Source organism: Corapipo altera, unplaced genomic scaffold (genome assembly GCF_003945725.1).
Source record: "Corapipo altera isolate COAL_440 unplaced genomic scaffold, ASM394572v1 61, whole genome shotgun sequence".
Classification (NCBI taxonomy): domain Eukaryota; kingdom Metazoa; phylum Chordata; class Aves; order Passeriformes; family Pipridae; genus Corapipo; species Corapipo altera.
This window is the reverse complement of record NW_020884910.1, coordinates 1,123,572-1,147,207: the sequence shown is the minus strand read 5'-3', so window position 1 is coordinate 1,147,207 and position 23,636 is coordinate 1,123,572. Positions and strand designations below refer to the sequence as shown.

General features: G+C 42.7%; 2 long non-coding RNA genes across 2 annotated transcripts in view; both read left to right on the top strand.

Annotated features, from left to right (window-relative positions):
- LOC113951984 overlaps positions 1-23,636 on the top strand; it is a 29,313-nt gene extending 5,677 nt beyond the window's left edge. The window contains exon 2 of the long non-coding RNA XR_003529341.1: positions 23,115-23,636. This is a non-coding gene — a long non-coding RNA (uncharacterized LOC113951984). The remainder of the gene's footprint in view (positions 1-23,114) is intronic.
- Positions 13,498-14,307, top strand: LOC113951986. The gene is made up of 3 exons (XR_003529343.1): positions 13,498-13,576; positions 14,045-14,048; positions 14,298-14,307. It is a non-coding gene; the product is annotated as an uncharacterized LOC113951986 (long non-coding RNA).

Below are 23,636 nucleotides of genomic sequence, written 5' to 3'. Positions count from 1 at the left end.
AGCAGGAAACAAGCAGCTGAAAATCACTGACAGAGAAGGAGATGTGACAGTTAGGCAGCCTGATGACAGAGGCCAAGCAGGAATACGTGTGCAGGCAAGAGAAGATCACATCACAGGAACATTGGTTTTGACCACTGGACCACAGGGTTAGAATCTTGTGCTGTTATTACAATGTGATGCCTCAGAGAAAAGGGAACGAACTCACATCAGTCATTCAGCTAATGGGAAAGAGGAATCTCCCCAAACAAAGCAAAAAACCATGCACGAAGCTTTGCAAAGGAGTAGCTGATATATGAAGTTGGCTTCCCTTTAATTATCTTGGCAGTAATGAAAGTGATAACTCTCCAGGGGGCAAGACTGAAGTGCAGTAGTGGAGATAGTGAGATCTGAGCCCTGAAGTCTTCAGCAGCGTGTAAGCTCCTTAGTTGGAAGAGAGGATGGGAAAGAGGGACAGAGTGGGACAGAACTGTGGCCTGAATCTTGTCAGAGAGTCTGTGGTTCAAAGCAGGCAGAAAGCTGATCAAAAGGATTGTGCTGAGGCAGAGTGTAGCAGTGTTTCTTAGCCATCCAGTCTCTATTAAAAAAAAAAAAAAAAAAAAGAAAAAGATACAGCTCACTGCTTTTCCTTTACAGTCAACTAAACATTACACAAAAAAATTGCATATACCTTTATATTACCCTTATTTTTTCCTCCTGTTTATATGAATTAAATAGCTTTTTTTTTCTCCCTCTCGTTTTTGTTGTTGCTTGTAAGCAGGAATGTAGGTGTGCATTTTCTTTAGGTGTGTATTTTTACAGTACTTTGTAGAAAACCTTTAATGTCTTACCAAGCACCTGTCGCCTCTGACAGCAAGTTCATAAGCACTGACGTGAAATACCCAGCTTTATGTCTCTTGTTTCTTTTGTTATTTAGAAACAGGTAGGATAGAGCACATCTAAATCTCTGGCCACCATAGCAGTCTCCAAGGGACATATACCAGTGGCCCAGGTAGCACAAACCCTAAACTCCTTTTAATAACATTATCCTTGGATCCGTTTTAATCTTTTTGCAGGATAAGAGTTAGATGGGTAAAATGTTAGCTCATGTCGCCTTGCCCTCACACTTTTCTGAGGCAAATATTAACTTGATTCATTTGAAGCTCTGGTTCATTAAGATTAATAATTTCTCAAAATACTTAACAGCACTGAAAACGTTTATGTGTAACTAAATAATTTTAATTGCAAGCAATTACTTCAATTATACCAAAAGTTATATCCGTATAAATGGGACAGTGACAGGAAGATTGTGAAAGGCTAGAATCTCTGTAACTATCTGTACAGTCAGATATCATTTTCACAATATCATAGTTGTTTTTGAGACTTCCTACTTGGAAAGACACACGCATTATGAGAAAGATCTTCATTCTCATCACAACCTAAACATACAAAAGTTCTGATAGTTCAGCGAAAATCTCCATACCCAAACCACCAGGTTTCCACAGGCCTGCTCACCGGAAGGCCTGCAGCAGCATTGATGGACGCTTTCCACACTGCACATAAATTTCGATTCTGAAGACTGCTTTCTTCTCTCACAACTCTTTTGTTCTCTTCCATGCACTTATATTGGTGGAGTTGCCTGTGGTCCATTGGCTGACTTGACAGCATGAGAGGTTTGTTATGGTACTCCTGTTTCTCCAGATAGTCTTCACTGGATCACGGATTACACTCACCAGCTGTGCCTGGCATGCGAGGCTGGCAAAGAGGAGATAGAGGCTGTAATGCTGCAGAGAAAACACAGAGCAAAAGCCACCTGCTGAAAGGACCACAAGGTGGGAACTAATTGCATGAGTTTTACCCTAGATGAACAAGACCTTGCAAGTGTATCATATCAGATTCCATCCACTGCATAAACCAAAAAAACCTGCCCAGAGCTCTTCCAAAGCCCTCTTCCCATTTGTACATGTCTATTGCCTCAGATGGAGTCATAATAACTCATTTCTTCTATGTTCATCCTAGCCACGCCTGTGCTGTTGCTGTGGTGATGTACAACCATGACAGCTTTGAGAGTGATGGATGGAGCAAATGGAAAATCATGAGAAATCGGAGGGCAGAGGCTGCAGCAGGGCATCCGAGCCATGTTCTTCAGCTGGCAAGAAGAATAGAGTGAAGAGGACATGCAGGAGCTTGACAGAAGCAGACTAAAATGGAAGGGGAAAATGAAACACAGAAGAAAGCTAGCGGAGACGCTGATTTTAGGGTTACACAGGGAGTAGGGATTTGGTAGACAATTTGTTCTACTGCAGACTTCGCAAACAACTTTAGGCAACTCATCACATCAGTTTGAACACCAATTTCTCTTCTGTAAAAGGTTTCTGTGAGAGGAACAGTCACAAAATGTCCTGGGGATTATAAATACGAAATGGCAACCATCTTGTAAGTGAAAAAACCAGTCTGAACAACATCCAGATAAAAAAGAAGACTTTCAACAGTCTCAGAAAAGTCAGAGTTCATGGAAGAAAGTAAACAGAAAGAGACAGGAAAGGAGTTGAATATGTTTCTGCTTGTCTCATGATGAATCTACACACAGTGTATGCAATTGCTATACTTCTAGGAAGCTCTTTTGGCTCATCTGTTGGCATCAGCATTGCAGGGCTGTATCCCCAGTTTGCAAATGTGGTGTTATCTCACATCCCTCAGTACCAGGGAAGGATAAGGGCTTTCTGCTGAAATAGTATTTTCATTTCCCTGCTGTCATTCTCTTCCACTAAGTGTTTTCCAGTGAATCATTGTTTTGAACCTTCAGTTGTACTGGTGTGGCTGAAAGCATAGACTTTAATTTAGATAAAGTGGAGACCTCTTGGATATGGATGCTGTCAAAATGATCTGTGATTAGGCAATTAGAGCCCTGGAAACCTTTCAGTCACTGCATGCTATCACAGGAAGCCACAGAACGAAATGTCTTTCATTTGAGTGAAATCTTTTTAAAGCATCTGGCCTCTTTCCTCGCCTCTCCCATCAGAGACTGTTCCTGAACCTAATTGCTCAGATGGCTAGAAGTTTTCTTTTAATTTCAAGGGTAAATTCCTTTATGGTCATTTTATACCCAGTTGTTCTTGGGATGTCCTTCAGCTTTAATAACTTCCTCTTCTGATTTTTACACTCAGATACATTTATAGAGAGGAAATCCAGCCTCTCTCATCCTTCATTTTGTTGACTCTAAAAGCCAGTCTCTCTTAGTTTCTCCACATAGGCTTGGAGTCTCCCTGGTCCTGCTATCATGTGCTCACTCTTCACCTGTTCCCATTGGATCTCTTATTTTTGGGAAGTAGGCAACAAGGATTGCATGCCATTTTTCAGATGAGATTTCTCCTGAGTCCTGCATACCACTGTTGACTCTTCCTCCTCTCTCTGGATATGTTGCAGGATACTATTTTTCTTTACAACATGTTGGGGCTCTCAGTCACTCCGTGATGAGAGTGCAATGTATTAATAAGTGCAAGCTTTTGTCCTTCTCTGGCACTTCCAGCTCTTGAGCCACAACAGTGTTGCTGTTACACATTCTGATACATTTCTGCGTATTAAAGCTAATGCACTAGGAAAGTTAGCTACTGAATTCCATTCTTCCAAACCGATACTTTCCCTTTCTGTACAAACTGCATTTGTCTCCCCATCAGCCACCTCTTTATCTACCTTCTAACTTTTCCATTACTTCTGTTTTAGCTATTAATTACAAATATGTCACTGTGTCAAGTACTTTGTTGTAGTCTGGACAGATAAGATATCTATCATTTCCCCAATCCAAAATAGTTGTCTTATTAAAGAGAAATATCAAGTTATTCTGGCATGTTCTGCCTTTGACAAACTACTATTGCATTGTACATTACTGTTCATTTGCCTATGTGTTTTTTTATTATTCTCTTCTACAAACTGGCTTTAAAGCTGTAGGCACTGTGGTGGTCAGGAGAATGGGTCTGCATTTCCCTAGATTACACCCTTTTCCTTTTCTTAGAGATAACAAAAGTACTGCATCTGTTATTTTGCAGTCAGACAGTGCCACCACCAACTTGACAGATTAATTAAAAATCCACCCTGTAAGATTTGCCATCTCATACGCCAGCTATCTCAATATTCTGAGATATTCTGGTCCCTGTGACTGGAGCTGATCAAAATGCTTACGCTCCTGTTTCATCCTGCATGCAGTCATTTCCTTTTCTACACACACAGTGCTTGCCCTGTATTCTCCTTTGTTGGAATTACTGAAAATTGGGAGCATTAACTCATTTAATTCATGTTGTACGTGGGTCACACCTATGATCCCCTTGTTACTTTCCCCAAGCATGAACATGTCCCTTCCACATCATGTCACAAAGGAATCATCTGTTGTTTCTTCTACTTGCCTTTACAAGGTGTATCTCAGGTTGGCCTTTAATCATTCTTAATTAATCTTTACAGCTTTAGCCCTCTTGCCCCCCCCACATACAGCAACTGTTGCATACTTCCTGTGCAACCTGTGCTTTCTAGGCTATAGCACTCTAAAGGGCATTGACAAAATCAGTTTGGAGCCAATGTAAAAGAGATGTCACAGCGGCTTTCCTAGGTTTAATATTAGCCACATTCTAAACTATTAAAAATGAAACTTGTTCGACAAGTGTGTGAAGATACACCCTAAATCCTTCACTGAGATTTAAATGAAAGTGTTTCATGCCCATGACCCAGTTGTTTTGGGTCAGAGAGAAAGAAGCATTTTTCTCTCCTCGCCTGTTCTACACGTTCACTTATTTTCTAGATTGTCTCTTTAGTATTTTTAGAAGTGGATGTTGCTAAGGCAACCAAACTAGCTGAACATTTTGTTTCCCCAAGAACAATACATGTTTAAATATTCAGGCAATTTTCCATTGTTCAGCAGGAATGGTGAGATCAGTCAGATTATTCAGACCAGAGGAGGAAAGTTTAGGTTGGCCTTCCATTATATATAAAAGACTTCAGTGTGCTGACAGCCATTCAACAGCTTGGTCCAAGGAGGAACAATACATGACAGACACATAGACCACCCTCCCTGTATGCGAGAAATGTTTTGGTTTATTCCTCTGTGTCTCACTCCCCACAATAAATTAAAGTATGTATTTACAGGTAGATGAGTTACACTCACCTCTGTGTTGATGCTGACATAGGGCCTGTTCATGCTCTGAAAGCAAAGCATCAGGTGACAATAGTATCATACAGGTCAGAAGGGGCAAAGAAAATATCTATCCACTTTATCACATCCTTCCCTCTTGCCTAATCTGTGGTTTTCAGGCTCATTTCAAAGATCTGGAAAAGATTTGGAATATTCCTATGTAGCCAACTTCTTGTTGTTACCCCCAAAACTGGGCTGGTGGTGGAATCCTGTAAATGACTCCACCTACCTCTCCAAAGCTCACCAGCCTGGCTTCCTGGTTGACTTTGTTCCGGAGCAGATTACAGAGAGGCTGGCACAGCCCATTCCATTGACTGATCTGTGATGGTAGGAACTACCATCCCATAAGTGGCATGGAGCAGAGTGTAGTGTTAATACCCTGCAAGGGAGCCAGAGCCATGCATGAGACTGAGATACCTTGAAGTGTGCTTCTGATTTTGACATGAATATTTTCTGCATTGATCACCAAGTATGCTTAGTTTCACTTTTCCCCATTGGCATTGTGAAATGGCTGAAACTATAAAAACCTGAAGAAAACATGATTATGGCTTAAAAATGTTTCTCAAAGAAGTGCCAAATACTATTATAATGCTGAAAACAGCAGGAGAGGAAAAGGGCAGGAAAGAAATAAAGGAGATTAAAAGTGTGGAAGTGGTCAGCATGTAAAACTGCAAAGGCATAGAGGCACAAAACCCATAGCACAGTCAAGAAAGAGGATGATCCAGAAGCAGGGAGTAGTCTGATACTAGAGGATGGAAGGTGCAGAGGAGAGTCACAGTGGGAAGTTAAATGAGGAATACAGGTCTGAAGCTGTCAGTGACAGCAGAGAGGCTGTGCAGCAGAGCAGGCACTCCTCCACTGAGTGACACACAGCACACGCCTGACTGACTAGTGTTACTATGAGATGGAGCTACTTATCCTTTCCAATATCCAGCTCCAGAAATGTGCAACTCCCTCTTCCTTCTAAATATCTTTTCAGGAGACGTGAGCAATAGACCAGTAACACTGATTACAAGTCATCTGTCTGAAAAGAGAACTTTATAAACCTTTTTGTTTTTCATAATTTGGTAGTTTCTGTGTGTATATTCGGGCTCTTCTCTGTCTTCCTCTTTTTAAAAGCGAAGCACATCATCTAGAGCATTCAAGTACTTTGGCCTAAAAGCTAATCAGTGCAAAGAGGGTTATGCTGTTCAAAGAAGAATGAGAAAGTCTCCTGGTTTATCTTGGCCAGACCCAAGCATACCAAACAGCGAGTAAGTGTCCTAGGATTGTCAAAGATACTGGGCTGAAATGGTAATGTTGGCATGGAACATTAGTTTTCAGGAAACTAGCTGGTTCCTAGGAGGATGGACAGCTAGGCAAAAGTCTGAATAACTAGAAAAGGCAATGAGTCATGGGTTAGCCTGACATAGCCATGGGAACCATAAAAGGGCTATATGAGTCACAAAACTCATAGCCCCAACACAAGCTAGTCTGTTTGGTTCTTTTCCACCCCACCATTTTTCCTAAAAGATAAGAAGAACTGGCAGATTAGATGTGGTCCAGGGTGGTTACACATCACATCATGGGTAACTAAACTGCTGCTAAAAGCATTGTTTGGGATGATTTCCGCTGTGTCTCTCCTTCTCAGCCCTCATTCTCCGTGCAGACTGGACTGCCTATCTGACCAGTCTCCTCAAGCTCAGGGCCTGGCCAAGTTAGAGGACTAGGAAGAAGGTCAAAGTCCAAAATGGGGAGAAAGCACTTTAGTCAGAGACAAGGGTCTTGCAGATGCTTAGACTGAAACAAATAAAAAGAGGAAACCGGGCAGAAAAGAGTTGCTCCGAGGCCTAGGATGGAGGCAAATTGGTGCACCCTGGTTCACAGTTAGATTGGTGAGAGTTGTGATCCATCACACTCCAATACATCTGACTGCAAGCAAAGGTCAACTTTTGCCTGTGATCTACTGAAACTTTGGTACAATCAGGGCATGGAGCACCTGAGCTTAATGCTCTCCTGAGGAAGCCATTGTGGGGAGCAAAGGACGGGAAGAAAAGAAGTGGAAATTGCAGATTGGAGTGAATTGGGAGGGGATACAAAAGGGACAAGGAGCAGAGGAGAAATACAAGGTGTGCTGGCTCTCAGTGCAGCCTATTTGTGGAGCATCAGCAATCAACAAAGCCTTTATTTCATGCCTACTGACTCTTTACATGACAGTGTCTCTGCTCCTGCCAGGTGTTACCTATAAATAATTCTGTCACCCAACTACATCACGTGCCCAAAATGGGAAGACTGAGCTGAACAGGACTAAAACCCAGAAAGGTTTATTTTAATTTAAGAAAGAGTGCCTACTGTGTGAAGAATCAACTACTTGTTGAGCACAGACACCCTGAGGAGGAAGACAGGGGAAGGTCCCCCAGCAATACTGTTGGACGAGAGCCAACAGAGTGATGCACTCACAGTGCTAGCTGTGACAGATGTCTGCAGTGAGTCTCCCTGGGGCAAAAGGAGGAAGCCCAGGGATGTTGCTGCCCAGTTTGCTGCACATTTCACAGAACCTGCCCTAAGCCAGTATTAGTTTCAAGACTGGGCATTGCCAGCGATATTACTCATATCACTTTGAGAAAATCACTTGCCCTCCATCTGTCTCAGTTTCTTCTCCTGTGAAACAGAGCCTGACTGTGGCTTTGCAATGCATGACTGCTTTTTTGGCCCTGGCTTCTCTGCCTGCTCTACAGCTGCTGACAGGCAGCCTGCAGGTGGGTCTGCTTTCAAGACTGTAGCCTGCAGGGAGATAGCTTTTGCTATGGGAGACCATGGCTCTATGAATCTACGAACAGAGCAGTCAGTGCTACTGTGATTATTACAGACAGCAGCAGTGGCTGATACAACTTCTCAGAAAAGGTGATTATTGCTCAGAGAAGGCAGATGGTGCAGACATAGAATACATGCATGCCTACCTTTTTAAAATCTTGTTTGTATTCATAAATGTGAACTCACTGCAAGGTGATTTACCCCTGCCTTTCAGTTAGTCAGGAAAAATAGCCTCTCTGCTACAAAAATACTTGGATAGTTCTCTTGTGACCATTTCCCAGTGCAGCTGCCTCATGACAAGGCTCTGTGGCCTCTGCACATGGCTGTTAATGCTGCTCCACCTAACCTGAGAGAACTCCCTCTATTATGCACAGCAGAAAGGACACCTTTCATAAAGGAGCAACCAGAAACTGCATTGAGGACAGACATTGTTCTGTACTGAAGAGTGAGCCTCCCAAATGATTTTTATTATCAGTTTTCTGAGGACAGTAGCTTTATATTTAGGTGATATAAGAAATACAAGCCAAGGGCTTAGCGGGTTTTATGGATGAGATTATTTCTTTCTCTTTTTTTGCACACCCACTCTTCCAACTACTGTTCTTTTTAAGAATTTGGGGAACAGGAGGTAGAGGACCAGGAGAAGAGGGGATGAAACAGACAAGCTGAAGGCAGATGCTCATGTTAGTCTCCTGAAGCAGCTAATCAGATTTTCTTTCTATACAGTGACTTGGATTTTGCAATGCAAAAGGAAGAAGTTTAAAATAAAACTGTGACCTTGTTGTTCCCACCAACAGAGCAAGCTATCTGCAAATCACATTTTAAAAAATGCTGCAAACTCCAACATGAATGAAAAGGTTTTTAAGAGGGACCAAAAGGGAGGTTTGGATTTTACTCCAAATTTCACTAGTTCCTCACTACAAGGACACTACAGTGATTTTGGTGCCATGAGTAAGAGGTGTTACATAACTATGCAAAATGCCAGAGATGTGGGGGCAAGAATCCTGTCGGGGCTCAGGTATTAGACTGTGACTCTGAAAATATTGCCATCATTTCCATAGCGAATCCACTGAGTCACAGAAATGTTAGGGATTATTCACACTGTGGGAGGAGCCAAGGGAACACAGATTTGGAAGGAGAACTTTTGCACGAGCCGGTGTCTGCTTAAGGCAAGCAAAGAGCACTTTCTGGTCTACCTGCAAATAGCCTATTTCAATTATTGCACATATAAACAAATGTTTATACACCCTCCCACACCCAGCACACCTTAGTTACCTGTGTACAAGGATTCCTTTAGTATTATCCCATATTCAACCAGTTTGGTTCTCATAGAGCTTTTGTATACTACACAGATGCAAAGAATTGGCAGCATATCTACCCTTACATTGGCCAACCACACTGGAACTCCTTGACAGCAGGCCCAGAGCTGAGGACACAGAAGGATGAGAGAGGAGGATCTCCATACGTGAGGGGATCTCCACACAGGCTTGAACAAGCAGCCTTTTGCTTTGATTTCAGAGTGATAATAATCTTCTCTACCAAATGACAGCTTAGGGCTCAGCTGCTGCGACACTGTTTTTGGAATCAAATTACTAGAAAGGTCAAAATCATTAACATGTGCTTTAGGAAGAGGGAAAATACCAGGCAAAACCTGTAAGCTTCCACAGCTGAAAGATGCCCCCTGGACTAGCAGATGCTATTATTTGCTTCCTTTCACTGTAGGCAGAAAGGTGTCCTCTCACCAAGGGAACAGAGAAGGAGGTCATTCTGCTTGGAGGTCTTTCAAAAATGTGCATAGCAGGAGGAGATTCTTGTGACTTTTTATAATTTAAAAGGCACAAAACAGTGTTAGAGGGAGTGAATGAATAGATTACATTCCTCTTACCTGACATGCCCCTAACCTGTACACTCTCTGAAGGGCCCCCTTGGCACTGTTGGGTACAGTTGTCCCACTGTTAAAAATGTATGAACTTATTCTTGCTCCCACATTCAGCAGGAGAAAATTAATATGGAGTTGGTGCTACACACAAGGGACAAGACCTAAGAAGAGAATTTTGCTAATGCTTCCATTACACGTGTTGGGGCATAAGCATAATAATGATTTAATTATTACATTACAGTTCTCCTTCCACAGGAGAAAAAAAAAAAGAGAAAGGCTTCCACAGTGTTTGAGCTACAGCTTTTGTCTTTCTTGTTTACCAGACACCTCTGTGAGGCCACCTGAATACACCGTCTCAGCATTTCATTAGTCATCAAGGCAGGTCAGGGCAAGGTGTTTCTTTTGAAAGCATTCAAAGAAAAGTTAAAACCTCTGTCTAGAAATAGTGTAGAGTTGATAAAGGAGCCTTACTTTGGATGCATCATGCACATTTTGCCTCTTTGAGCCAGGCCTCACTAAGTAAAAGGCAACCTTATGTTCTCCAGTATATGGCTAAGACAATGTTGAACACAAGACTGAGAGACTGTCCTAAACTTTTAAAGTTCATCAAGACAAACAGGGTACATAAAGGCTTCTCTCCCACTGATGCATTTAAGCATCTCATCCCATGAAAGTAAGAAGTCTCTACATTTCATACCCCAGCGATGCTTTCATATTTGTCATTTGCACCCTGGATGGATATAGGATTCACCTTGATATGGCAGTGCCAATGTCTTTAAAGTAATCTGGCCCATGAAAAATCATCTTTCTAATCCTTGAGAATGTCATGTGTATTAGCTGCAGCCTTTCTGGTATGAATCCTCTAGAGTGGATTCAATTTCACACAAGTCCTAGCAAGATAGACCATCCTAGGCTAGGAATTCATATCCTTCATAGCCTCTGCTCTTCAGAGAGGCAAGGCAACCACTGCTTTTCCCATGGCACCCACCTTTAAACCCATACATAATTTTTGCTTCCTAGAGCAGGGAGGTTTGATCTTGGAATTTGGAGGTCAAATGCTTCAAACTGTCTTCCCTATATCTCCCTTTCATATTTGTACAGCTTTATGTGAAATGCTGCATGTTCACATTCAGTCTTCACCTTCAGCTGCAGCATTAAGCTAAGCTTTTCCACAGCATTTTTCCTTACCCATTTCCCCTTGACCTACAAAGACCTGTCACCTGAGTTTAATGAGCCATCCAACTTGGCTCAGGTTCAGGTTGTTAGCCCCTGTGTTCAAAACTGTTAGTCTTCCAGTGCTTTCCTGCTCCTTCCCTTGGGCTGCATATTCCTGGTCAGCTACCTACTCATGACCTCTACATCCGAAAGGATCCCTCACTAGAGTATATACCAGATTTGAACCCACCTGCAATGCAGTCTAATGGGCAGGCACTATTTCTAGTGCCTTGTTTCTAGTCTAGAGACAAGCAGACCATCTTCCAGTTCCCCGGGAGAAAATGGATCCCTGGGGCACTGTGGGGCTGAGGACCTGAGAGGTGCATGCAGAAGTCCTACAACCTCACCTGAGTGAGCACACTTTTCAAACAACATGCTCCAGTACATCTTGGCACACATATTTGCTTGGCCTACCTTAATCTGACCCAAGGTCATGCAACAGGAAAGACATCCCTTTCATGGGATGTGCTCTTGTGAGCGTGCACCTTTGCTGTACCTTTGCATGATCCCTGTTGCAGTTGCCACACTATTATCCTTACATTCATTACAGATCATTGTGGCACAGTCTTTTTTCTTTTTTTATTACTGCTTTACATTGCACTGTGTTGGTTAAAGTACTGCTACTGCAATCAAGTATTTTGGTTCACAGCTGAATAAATGTTTGAAGACACGAATATTTACCTTAATTTACAGTGTTAACCCCATACACAAAACGTAAAGGCTCTTGCCTTCTCACTGGAGAAAATATGTCAGAAACAGAAAAAGTTAGGGAAGATGTTGCTCTGTGCTCAGGAAAGGCAATTCAGGAAGATGGTCTGGAGGTCACATTTAGTTTGTCTTCAATATTTGAGAAGGAGAGAGCCTTTTAAACTTTCAGAAGCCGGTACCTGCCTCAGTACAGTGCCTCCTTGACTCCACTCTCTCCAGTGGAGACCTCTCACTCTTTAGACCTGGACAGTTGTTTGGACTAGAGTGAAATAGCTGCAGTCATAACCTTGCTCTAGCCTTTCCCCATTACCACAAATTTCTTTGACAATAGTACTTTTGCGGGCATGAGGCAGTAGGAGGATCATATCCATCTGGTGATGAAGTCAGGACTTGTCTTTGTGCAGGAATATAATAGATGTAATGAAAACACCAATCCCCTGCTTCTCTTTTCTCTCTGGGGACTTTGGCATCCAGCATGTCCGTGCAAATTTCCTCAAGGGATGAAAAGGGCTCAAAAATGAAAGAACTGGCTTCAGGCCAGCACTTGGTCCTTCGCTTGTTCAGGCAAACTCCTGAGATGCCCTATATGTGAAATGAATTGCAGACCTCTGCCTCCCAGGGAATTAGAGTTAATAGCTTAATGTTCTCACAGGAAAAAAAAAAAAAAGGCCATGCAGGCATTTTGAGTTGCCTCACTGCTATTTCTTCCTTAATGCAGTTTCAGGATAGATGGTTGTTAGGGAGAGGGAGTGGGATCCCATTTTGTATGCAGATTTCAGTGCTGAATTGAAGGTCTTACAGTCTCATGATGCAAGAGCAACAGCAGCAGTAACTGACCATTTATTTTGCAGTGATCATCAGATGACCTTGAGATTTACCCAGCTGGGGTAGTACAGTTTCTATAAATATTACATTTTCCAGGATCGTGTTTTCAGCTGTACCAGAGACAATCCTAGTGAAGAACTAACTCAGCTGGGCATACCCTCCCTTCCTTCTCACCCTTTCCCTCTCCCCCCTCACCAGCCCTCCCTTACTCTGGGTTGTAAAAAAAGCCTCTGAGATTTCTCTTTTAGCACTGACCTTCTGAGCTCTCTAATGATGAAGATAGAAAGAGGCTGCAACCAGACAGTGAAAAAAGAAAACCCTTTTGCTAGCAGGGAAATGTGTGAGTAATATACACACTGTTGGACAGTGGCCAAATCACTCTAGTAACGGCTGTTAGTTCCCCTTACCAAGAAAATGATCAAATGAGAAAGAGAAGCTGCAGTCGGGTGTCAGAAATGCTGAGTCGTAACGGGAGAATGCCGCATCCGATGGAAATTTACCCAGGAGCCAGCGACCTTCACACGCTGGGGACGAGGACTGAGGGCTTGCAGGGATATCCTGCCCTCACTCACACGCTGCTGTACTTCCTCCATGTCACCACCCAGCCACAGCATACCCCGAAAAAGGAGGTCAGGAGATGAGCTTCAAGACAGACTGGGCTGCCAGGACAGGCTCCATGGTATGAAACAAAGCACCGCTTATATAGTGCGCAAGGACGGTCGGCCCCACAGCACTGCCTCATCTATGGGGATTACTTCCCTCAGGTAATTAATTGCTGATCATCTGGACCTTCCCCTGCTGCTTTGGTCTTGAAATGAGACAGCCGGGTGCAGCTGACCCATATCTGGGACTACCACACCTCGAGACAGCAGGTAGCAAAGGGGACTTCACAGCTCCCTGCTTTTAGGACTGATGGACTGTACCTTGTGTCAAGGCAGATCTTCTCCAGTAGCTGCTTCAGTGCATGCCCTGTAGTAATTTTCACATTATTTCGGGCACATATCGTAGCAGAATGCAGGAATACTCTGGCTTCACCCTTGTCAGAGGGTCTGAGGTTTGGGATACCACAAGAACATCTCCTCCTCACTCCCAAGTACTGGGACATAGCCAATGGCTTTGCCTGCAAGTTAGCAGCCTCTTCATGAAAGATGATGAGGAATGGAGGAGAGGCAAGTACAACAAAGTTGAAGGACAAAGGATTCAAGGCAGTAAATAAGAGTTGTAGCTGAAAACAGAGGACAACTACTTGCATAGAGCTCGAAGATGGAAAAAAGTGGAGGAAGAGGTAGCTGGTGCTGCAATGATGGGGATGCTGGCTAGATGGTGCTAGCACATACTCCTGTGCTTTTGTCATGGACTAATACAACATTATTACTGCTTTTCCTTTAGACAGAGGTTTCATTTCCATTGCAAGAGCTGGAGAAACTACCATCTGTTAATGGTACTGCTAATAGAGAACAGGGAGTCCCTAGTGAAGTTCTTGCCTTTCAAAGGCAAAGGGCTTCTGGAACATGAGAAAGAACATTCCCTTGCAGTGCAGGGGAATGATAAGCAGCCAACTGTCTCAACCCAGCACCCCTGTGTTGGCTAAACATGACACAAAATACGATATCTGCCTCACGTCATCCTTGAAATCACCACTTCTTGTCCTGTGCTGCAAGAACTCATTTTTAATCCTCTGGACTATGCTGAATTAGGCTCTCCTGGTTGTACTAATTGCGCCAGCTCCAGTCACCAAGGTAACAGCAGGCTCCTCAACCCCTGAAAGGAGCATATCCACGTGGTGAGGTGAAAATCATGGCTCAAGCACACCCAATCCCATGATCCATATGCTTTCCTGTTGTACATTGCACTTTTTGTTTGGTGGTATCCTGCTTGTGGCTGAGCATCCATATGGCCCTTCAGATGATACAAGTCCAGGTATGAGAGATCCTGTGACTATGCTGAGCAACCAATGGGTTTCTGGGGCACCTGCTGGTGGATTGGTTCTTGGCACACCAGGTCCTGAGAAGTTCAGGCCTGCAGAAGGACTATATCCAAACTCCAGAGCTTGGATTAAATGTCTTCTAGCCTTCCTAGTGAATATCTGCAGTGAACAATGAAAATTGAGGGTAAACTAGATCCTGAAAGAAGCTCAGACGCAAAACAAACTCCCTATATAGCTATGGTTTACACAGAGCCCAGCTACCACTAGAGGGAACAGAAGGCCACAGTGAATGACAAAATTATAAGACTGCTCTCTAAAATGAATGCAATCAGTGAGAAAATACTATTAGGTATTCTCCATTAAAACTGGAAAATATACCTGAAATAGATATTTCCTAATCTGACAAGAGGAAGAAGTGGAGATTAGAAATGGAGAGCAAGCAGAGATTTTTGTATCTTTGCATGTCCTCCAAGCCCCATCACCAACTCCTCCTGTAGGCAAAGGATTAAAGGCAGACACCTTACATGCAAGTCTCCCAGCTAGCGGGAAATTAGGCAAAGCTGCAGGCTTTGTATATTTTGTGGTGGAGAAGATATCACCTTTTTCATATGTATCAGAAAGATCCTACAAGCATCCCAAACCCTCTTTTTGCAGTAGGCATAAAACGTTGCGCATGGAAGCAGAATCGGAGGTGTTTGCTGTCCTGGGCTTGCTCCTGGGTGCTCTCTGAAAACATTGTTCTGCTCTGGGCTGCACTGTCCAGCCAGCCTTGACATGCACAACAGTGAGAAAAGAAATAACCAATATGACCAGCTAGAAAGCTCACACAGTGATTCTCTGTAAATCATATGAAATCCAGTCCAGTCCCTGTGGTGGTACTTTTCAAGTCTGAACTTGCCTTTACCCTTTCTTCCCACTCTGAAGACCAGTCCACCTGTAAATGTGAAGGTCAGCTGAATAGTACTGTGGGAAGGAATTGAATTCTTACTGCCTCTAGTATCAGTCATTTTAGCTTATGTTCATCTTCTTTTCCTGGCTGATGGATTTATGTGTTTTCATCCTCTGTTTTACTATGTCAGGAAAACTGCACTGACTTCAACAAAATTGCTTCTGATTCGCACTGCTATAATCAAGACAAGAACCTGGACTCCATGTTGTTGTTCGCAGGAATGAATGGTGAAGTTCTCTTCTGATCTGTGCAACGGCTGCAGGGAAATTTGTAGTAGAAACTGTCTCATTACTGCCCTTTGCCCATACGACTAATCTTGATCCTGTTAACGGCTACTAATGTATTTCCTAAGAAATACACTTTTTTTAGAATCAGGCAGCCAGTTTTGGTTCTGTTTCCTTCTTGTGTACAAGTTTTCCTATAATTCCTGTTGGTGCTACCCTGCATGGCCCAGAGTGAACCATTTCCCCTCACTCACACAAGCAAATCCCATGCAGCACTGGGCAGCAGGTATCAAGCACCTGCCAGTCATACTTCAGTGAGAAACTTGGTGCAGAGGCCACCAGCTGAACATCAGCCACAGCACAGCTCCAAAGCTAGCTATGGTTCTTTTCCACCCCTCTTCTCTCCTAGAGGAAAACCTTGGATTAAATATGGCTACAGTCACCATGGCTGCATAGCACAGAAATCAATGGAATCGTAAGAAATCTAGTCCAGTCCCTGTGATAGCACTTTTCAGCTCTGAACTTGCCTTTACCCTTTCATCCCACTCTGAGGACCAGTCCACCTACTTGCATTGCCTGCCAAGCACAGCAGTACATTTCTCACCCAGCACCAAGAATTTCACCCACAGATTCACTTAGATGTGCACATACACAAGTGTTACTGACACTTGCACTGATGGCCTGCTTTCCTCTCCATCCTCAAATGTCAGTCTCACACAGGTTCTGAGGCTGACTCACTCAAAATTACATGCTTTGGCCTGTCCATGACCTGCATGTCTGAGGAATTCTCCTGGGCCAACTTCATTTCAGAGCTTAGCAGGAATGGTATGTCTGGGAAGAAAGCACAACTCCTTTGTCATTGGCAGGTATCCTTTGACCTAATGCTGCTGGTGAGATGGGCTGATGCCACAAAACACAGCACCAGGAACAATTCAGAGGTCAGGGAAATGCCAGCCTGCAATTTCAGATTTTCTATAGGGAAATAATGATGGTTTGCCTCTATTTGGATGCCAATTCAGACTTGAAATTTGAACCATGGAAAAACAGCAGAGTAGATAAATCCCAGATCTGGAAAAACAGCAGGGTAGCTGAATCCCAGATCTGGAATTGGGTTTCTTCCTAATCTTTTCAGATGGATGCTTCAGGATTTTTCTATGAGACCCCATGATGCCCAAAGAAGAGCATTATGGTCTCATCCCATGAAGCTGTAGATTCTCTTATCAAATGTGATTATGATTCATTCTTGACCTGCTCACCATGGGAAGACCACTTCTAAAGCAGAAGGTGTTTTCACAGCACACAAGGCTAAGAAAAAGGATTCTTCTGTAGAGAAAACTATTAACAGTCTAACTTCAGTCATTTCTAGGAGGTCAAATTTTGTAACACTGACACCACAGATGTCACTGGGAACTTCGCTCTTGATATCTGTGGGACCAGGGTTTATTTTAAGGGCGTTTCATCTTATCAGAAACCAAAAGCACTTCATACACCCTGTGCACATAGGCATTACCTAGCCATTCAGGGAAATGCTATCTCTGTAGAATGACCACAGGCTGACAAGACATCCACATGCGTATAAAAACTACCATGTCAAGGCCCTAATTTTTCCGAAAATTTTTGCCTCCAAGAGCTATGCAAATCAGGTGGCTCATTGTGGTGGAAAATAGGTTGAATCAAGACGAGTACTTACAAAAACAGGACTTGACAAAGTATGTCATTCTTTAGAGCAATTAAGGCCAGATCATGGGATAGGAGATGTGCACATCACCACTCTTCCCTGTGTTCATGTCTTAAGATCTGCTTGAGAAGTTCGACGCTGACCTACAAACAAAAAATGGCTGAAGCACTTGAAGTAGGCGAGGGCCAAACAAAAAATGAACTGTCTCATGAGCCGGGTCTGTAACTCTTAAGCCAACCTTCTTTTCCTGGAACCAGCCTGATGACAAGATATTGCCATACCTTTGGCAGGAAGTCACACCTAAAGAAAAGAAAAGGAAGCTGTGAAGCCATACATTACTTTAGCACAACCACTCTTATGCAGGTAATCCTCAGGGATATGAGGAGCCCATGCCTTGAAAATGGAGAGAAACTTGCCATATGCCTGAGGGCCTCACAATAAAATGGTACACTTCAATATCTGCATTGCCAGTCTCTAATTTTGAAGGGATATATGAATTCATATCTAAATAGGAAGAGGGATATATGATATTTTACTAAATACATAACTTTTTTGCACACCTGTTACCTCATCTTTGCCAACAAAAAGTTGTGGTGGCTGTCTGAAAGCTTCTGTTAGACAGCTTTTTTCTCTCCCTGATGTTACAAAAACAAGGCTACTGTGGACTGCAGGATGATAGTGGACCTCAACAAGGCACAAGATAGCTCAGGCAGTGCGGATTGGTGATTAAGCATTAACAAACATCAGTACAGCACAGAGGACATCAGAGAGCAGCAAAACACGATCCTGCTTAAGAGGTCCACTCCAGTAAGATACAGAGTATGTCACATCTTACACAGCAAGCCCTTTTCCCTTCCTACTCTTGGCAAATCCTGTCTCCTCTCCAAAGGACTTCTCTTTGCAAACAAACAACAGGGGTGAGGTTTACACAAGGGGAATTCTTGAGCATGAAATGCAGAATGCGAAGGACAACATCAGCCGGAGGAGTCCAGCAATCCATTATCATAAGCTTACATGAGCCACATTTTCCATGTTTCCACGTTTCTAAAACACAACCAAAGTAGCTAACATCTCTTATGTGGCAGGAATCCAGAGAAAAAGGCAAGCCAAAGCAAGACTGGGCAGTCCTCCAGCAGAATGGGTTAGCTTCAAGAGCTGAAGTGCACTTAAAACTTTAAGGGGGAACAAGAGGCCAACATTACGTGCTGTTCTATCAGCCATACGTGGATTTCCTAGCTGATGTGAAGTTCCTCTCTTCAGATTAATACTCCACCATTAGACTATAGTTTCATAGATATCAATTACAAAATTAAGCAACAGGAACAAGTTTCATCATTCCGTTACAGCATGGCTGACACTGGCTATTTCCAGTATACTGTGCTCCACACACAGGGCAAATGTCCCCCCAACACAGTAACTACTACTTACTTAGCAGTAGTCCAGGGCAGAAAGTAGGAAAGATTGCTTCTGCAAACAAAGAGTGTTTGGGAAATTCTAAGACAGAAGTAACTAGCATCTAGCAAGAAGTGGCACAGACATTGTGACGGTCTCTACTCTTGTGGAAAATAGCATAACAAGGAGCTAATTTCTTGTCCCACCTGAAAAGTATCAATTCCACCAGTACTAGACCATCAAACACGAGTCTGCTGATCCACTTGGAATGGACTAAATCCCTTGAGACTCTCTCAATCGTGTTGTTACTCCAGTCACTGATGCTTTTCATGGGTAGACCTAATAGGAACATGCTGCAAAGTCAGATCAACTAGTAGCCAGCTTATCAGCATGGGGCTACTCTTTCTTATCACTGTTTGGCCATGCCTTATTAATACAGATAACTGGTGGGTGATGTAAAACAAATGAGCAGAAAAATAGGTCTTTAAAATCAAGATTTTTTTTCCTCTGAGTACACACAGATGAAAGACAGAGTTTCAGAGATCTTGTGGTACTTTTAGGAGAGACAGGAGTTAAAGGCATTTTAGGGGAGCTTTGTACAGCCAAGTAATCTCAGCCTTAGTGATCTGCAGTGTTTATGTTGCATTGACCAGGATAGAGGGGAAAAGGGCTACAAGCCTGCTTATATCAGCCCAGTGCAGAGAGAAGAGCTATTCACAACACAAAAACACTGTTGTGACACTTTGCACTGCTGACAGCCTTATTGAAGGGAGCAAAAATTGATTCAGTTTGGAGACTGAACTCCTACCTCTATCCAGGAGTGAATGTGAGGGAGTAGGAGCACTAGAAAAGAGTAGAGGAGTAGAAAGGGGAAAAAAATGTTCTTCTCTTACTGAAATTGGCAGACAGCTTCCCTGGTGTCCTTATATTGGCAAAGAGCCTCCCCTCCTCCTTAGCAGCTGCCCCTTGTTTCACTGTATTAAAAACAAGATAACAAATCTATCCATAAAAGACATTTACATAGTGCCAAAAATACAAAGAGTGCCCACACCAATAGGAATCAGAATTTTGAATTGGCTACTCTTACTTCACAGAGTACATTGCCCAGAGGTTTTTCAAATAACCACGTGCCAAAGTTATTTTTTTGAGAAGGATAAAAAGAAAAAGCCAAAAATCCACTCAAACCCTAAGCACGACCCTTTATCCAGCTGCAGTGTACAAAGATGACTGCAGGTTTTTTTGGAGTGCACTGCAGGGCAAACACTGAAGATTTCATTCAGGAAGAATTTGTAGGTTTTTTTTTTAAATCTGGGAATACTGAAAGAAAATTTATATTAGGAATCTTTGTTGAAAAACAAGCTGAGAAAAGATTGGAACTCATCCCCACATACTACTGCACATAGTGATACAACAGATACTGAATCCATGGAAAGTCCCATGGAAAATTGTTCTTGAAGTCTACACATACTGCAGGCTCCACAACATTTCAGAATGACCTGTTTATAAAAGAAAATACTAATGGCCTATGACACAAAGCTAAAAGCCAGCACTGTAGTGAGCCACAGGAAAAAGAAAAAGCAGGAGAGATGAGAATTACTGACAGTGTCCAAGGTCCCTGATATAGCTGGGAGTTTGCTATGGAATTTCCTAGTTGTTAGCAGGACTGGCAGTGTGTGAGTGCTGCACGGCATGAAAGGAGTGTTTAGGGATCAGATCCAGATTCACAAATATGGAAAACAAACCTCACTTTCAGGGATAAGACCTGCTGAAAGAGAGGATAAGGCATTGGCAAAATGGTAGCACAAAAGGAAGACAGGAGGAAGATTAGACACAAAGAATGGGAATAGGGAAAGAAATAGTGGTGAACTGCTGGGGTTTTGTAAATCCCAGTTTTGTTACAAACTCAGTGCAGGACCTTGATGACAAGTAAACCTCACCATGCTTTTCCTGAGTTCTCTCTGTCTGTAAAACAGACACAACATTTCTGTACCTCAGGATTCTTAAATGGAAAACACTAGAAAGCTATAAAATATTACAGTGTAAAAAAGTATTACAATGGCATAAAAGAGAAAAGCCAACTCAGAAAAGAATCACTGGTATCTGTGGAAAAATGTAATTTTGAGTGCCATAAACAGCTATGCTATTTATATTCTTAAAATGGGGCATGGTTGAGAAAAGCAGCACTCTCGTTACTACCACTGTGTTTCCCAGTAGATCTTCCTACTGAAAGAACAGACACTGTAAACAATAAATGCTGATGTGATGGTGATAGTGATTGATGAAGGAAGATCAGGAACCCATTGTGTTCAGCACTGCGAACACCTAATGATCCTTACTCAAGAGTCTCATATTTAGACTGTAAGCTAGAGACCATAATGGATAGAGTAAGCTGGTAAGAGATGTACATAATGCAGCAAAATTGCTTTTTCTAACTGGGCTTCATCTTGATGAAACGATAAGCAATCCCATCATCCAAGTTTCATGTTTATAGGAATCTGGATCTGTCTGTTGTGTATGAAGACAGCCAGCAGTTCTCTGTTGTGGAGGGCAAAGACAGTATCAGGCAGTTCGCTGAGGAGTAACTATACACAAATCATTATCTCTGCAGCAAAGAAGGAATTTTGGCAACATCCTCTCCAGGTTTTTTGCTTTTCCTCAGGGAATCTCTGACTAAGTGAAGGGCACTTATGAGGTACATTATTTCATTATTCCTGCATCTCGGGCACTATTCTGCCTGCAGTGCTGCAGGGATCTTAGCATGCAGCTTGGGGTTTTGCCAGTCAGCTCACTGGAGTACTGAAGCAAAGCAATGAAGCCAATGCAGGAAAAATGCTGATTGTACTACAGTCTGGGAGAAGTGCTTTCATATTCAGCTCACATCAAAGCCTGTTACAACGTCATAAATCCTCAGTAGCATCAAGAGAGGGACAAGAGAGAGAAGCCTGCTGTTTCTGCTTTTCTTGCACAGTTTATTCTCAGCACTGTGCATCATGTTCTCCTTCATCACTCTCCATCACTTCTGAACAGTGCAGGAAGATTCTGAGATCTGCGTTTGCAGGTTTATGAGTTCGCAAAGACTGTTTCCACCATGATCCAAAGGCCACAAAAGCCAGGGAGTTTCATGCCATCGACCCACATGCTTGTAAACTTGAGTAAACTTGACATAATAAATAGGGAACCCCCATAGTGCCAATATTAAAAACAATTTTAAGAGTACAACAACACTTAAAATGGGAGAAAAAGATACAAAGCTCTTGAAAGAAATAAAAGCAGATGTAAATGTTAAATTCTTTTAATGTCAGGAAGTCATGTATCAAGAGAGACATGGGCATAACAGTTATAATTACTGGCTAAGAAACATTTTTGTGTTTTCTGCTGAATATTTGGCAGCTTTTTCCCCCATCTTGTTCCACAGTAGCACAAGACAGATGTTCTTGAGTCTTCCTGTGAAAAGACAGAGAGCAAGAAGCAAGCAACAATAATTAATAGTTGGAGAACACGGGCATTTACTTGGGGTTGCCAGGCATCAATTATCAAATCCATAATGAGACAGTAACTTAACAAGTGAGTTTACAGCATCAGGCCAGAAATACCAAAAACGAGCAGAAGGTCAAACAGGAATATGGAGAGTCAACATATCGGTTTAAGGAGACCAAACTGTCAAGTGGCAGAGCCAGGTCGAGCTATGACTAACCTAGTGTGTCAGGATTGATTAACCAGGACTCCCAGATTTACTGAACCAGCTGAAGTATTGATATCCTGAAGCTTCCAACAAAAATACTGTTGGAAGGAAGATATAAAAAAGGTTTCAAGCAATTAGCACCGTTCTTTTATTGGGAGCAAGGTTCCCAGGGCATCTGGAGAGTTGCAGCACTACTGGGCTAGGAATAGTAATAGTTTTCCAGGCAACTGGTCTGACCCGTTGCTAACACAAAGAACACCAATGTACACTTCTTAGCTACTGGGTTTTGCATCCTTCATAAAAATAACCAGGTGAGAGCTGGTAAATGTGCCTAATATAGGCTGAGACACAGTTTGACTTTCACTGAACATGTAGTATGCATGTGCAACCATGTTGCTAAGTATTCTAAGGTCACAGAGGCAGGACATGCCTCCTAAAGTGAAAAATATACCATTTTCAATCTCACGCTTTGAAGGATGTAGTGATGAAGACAGCAACAGAGTAGAGGAGTGCTCAAGTAGCAGAGTAAGAGCAGCTTTGATTCTGTTACCTCTGGATCTCTTTCCCCCCATGGTGTGGGGAGGACTTCTTCCATCCTACATATGGCAAATCCATTGCCACAGTTACCAAGTTCTTCTGGTCACAAAGGTACTACTTTAGGGTTACATAACTTATACTTTCTATTTGCAGGTGGAGAGATGACAGGCTGTACATTCTCTGTCCTCAGAGGTTTTCGAGACTGGATAAAGCTGGAAGCATTTTGGTCAGATTTTCAGCCAACCCTGATTTGAACAAGAGGCTGATCCACAAACCTCCAGAGGTGCCTTCCAACTGGAACTATGCTGTGCCCATGGCAGCGTAAGGAAGATGAAGTGTTGTTGCTGATGGATAATAGAATAGCAGCTTCTGACCTTTATTTCCTTCTGCCAGAGCCAAATATTTGATGACTACTGAAGACAAACTCTTCCATGCTTCACCAGAAAGAGTCATTGGGTATGGCTACAGAGACAGCTCAACCTCGTAGTGCAAGACTTAGCCACATGCATTTCTAATTAGCTTAAGTTGTGAGCTCCTGAGCCAACAAGTGCTGACATTTTGAATTGCACTGCATGGACATAAAATTTAGCCAGGCATTTAAGTAATGAGCAGAAATTTCTCTTAATCTTGTCATAGTCTCTTGAAGTCAGTCACAAAATACAAGTACAAACTATT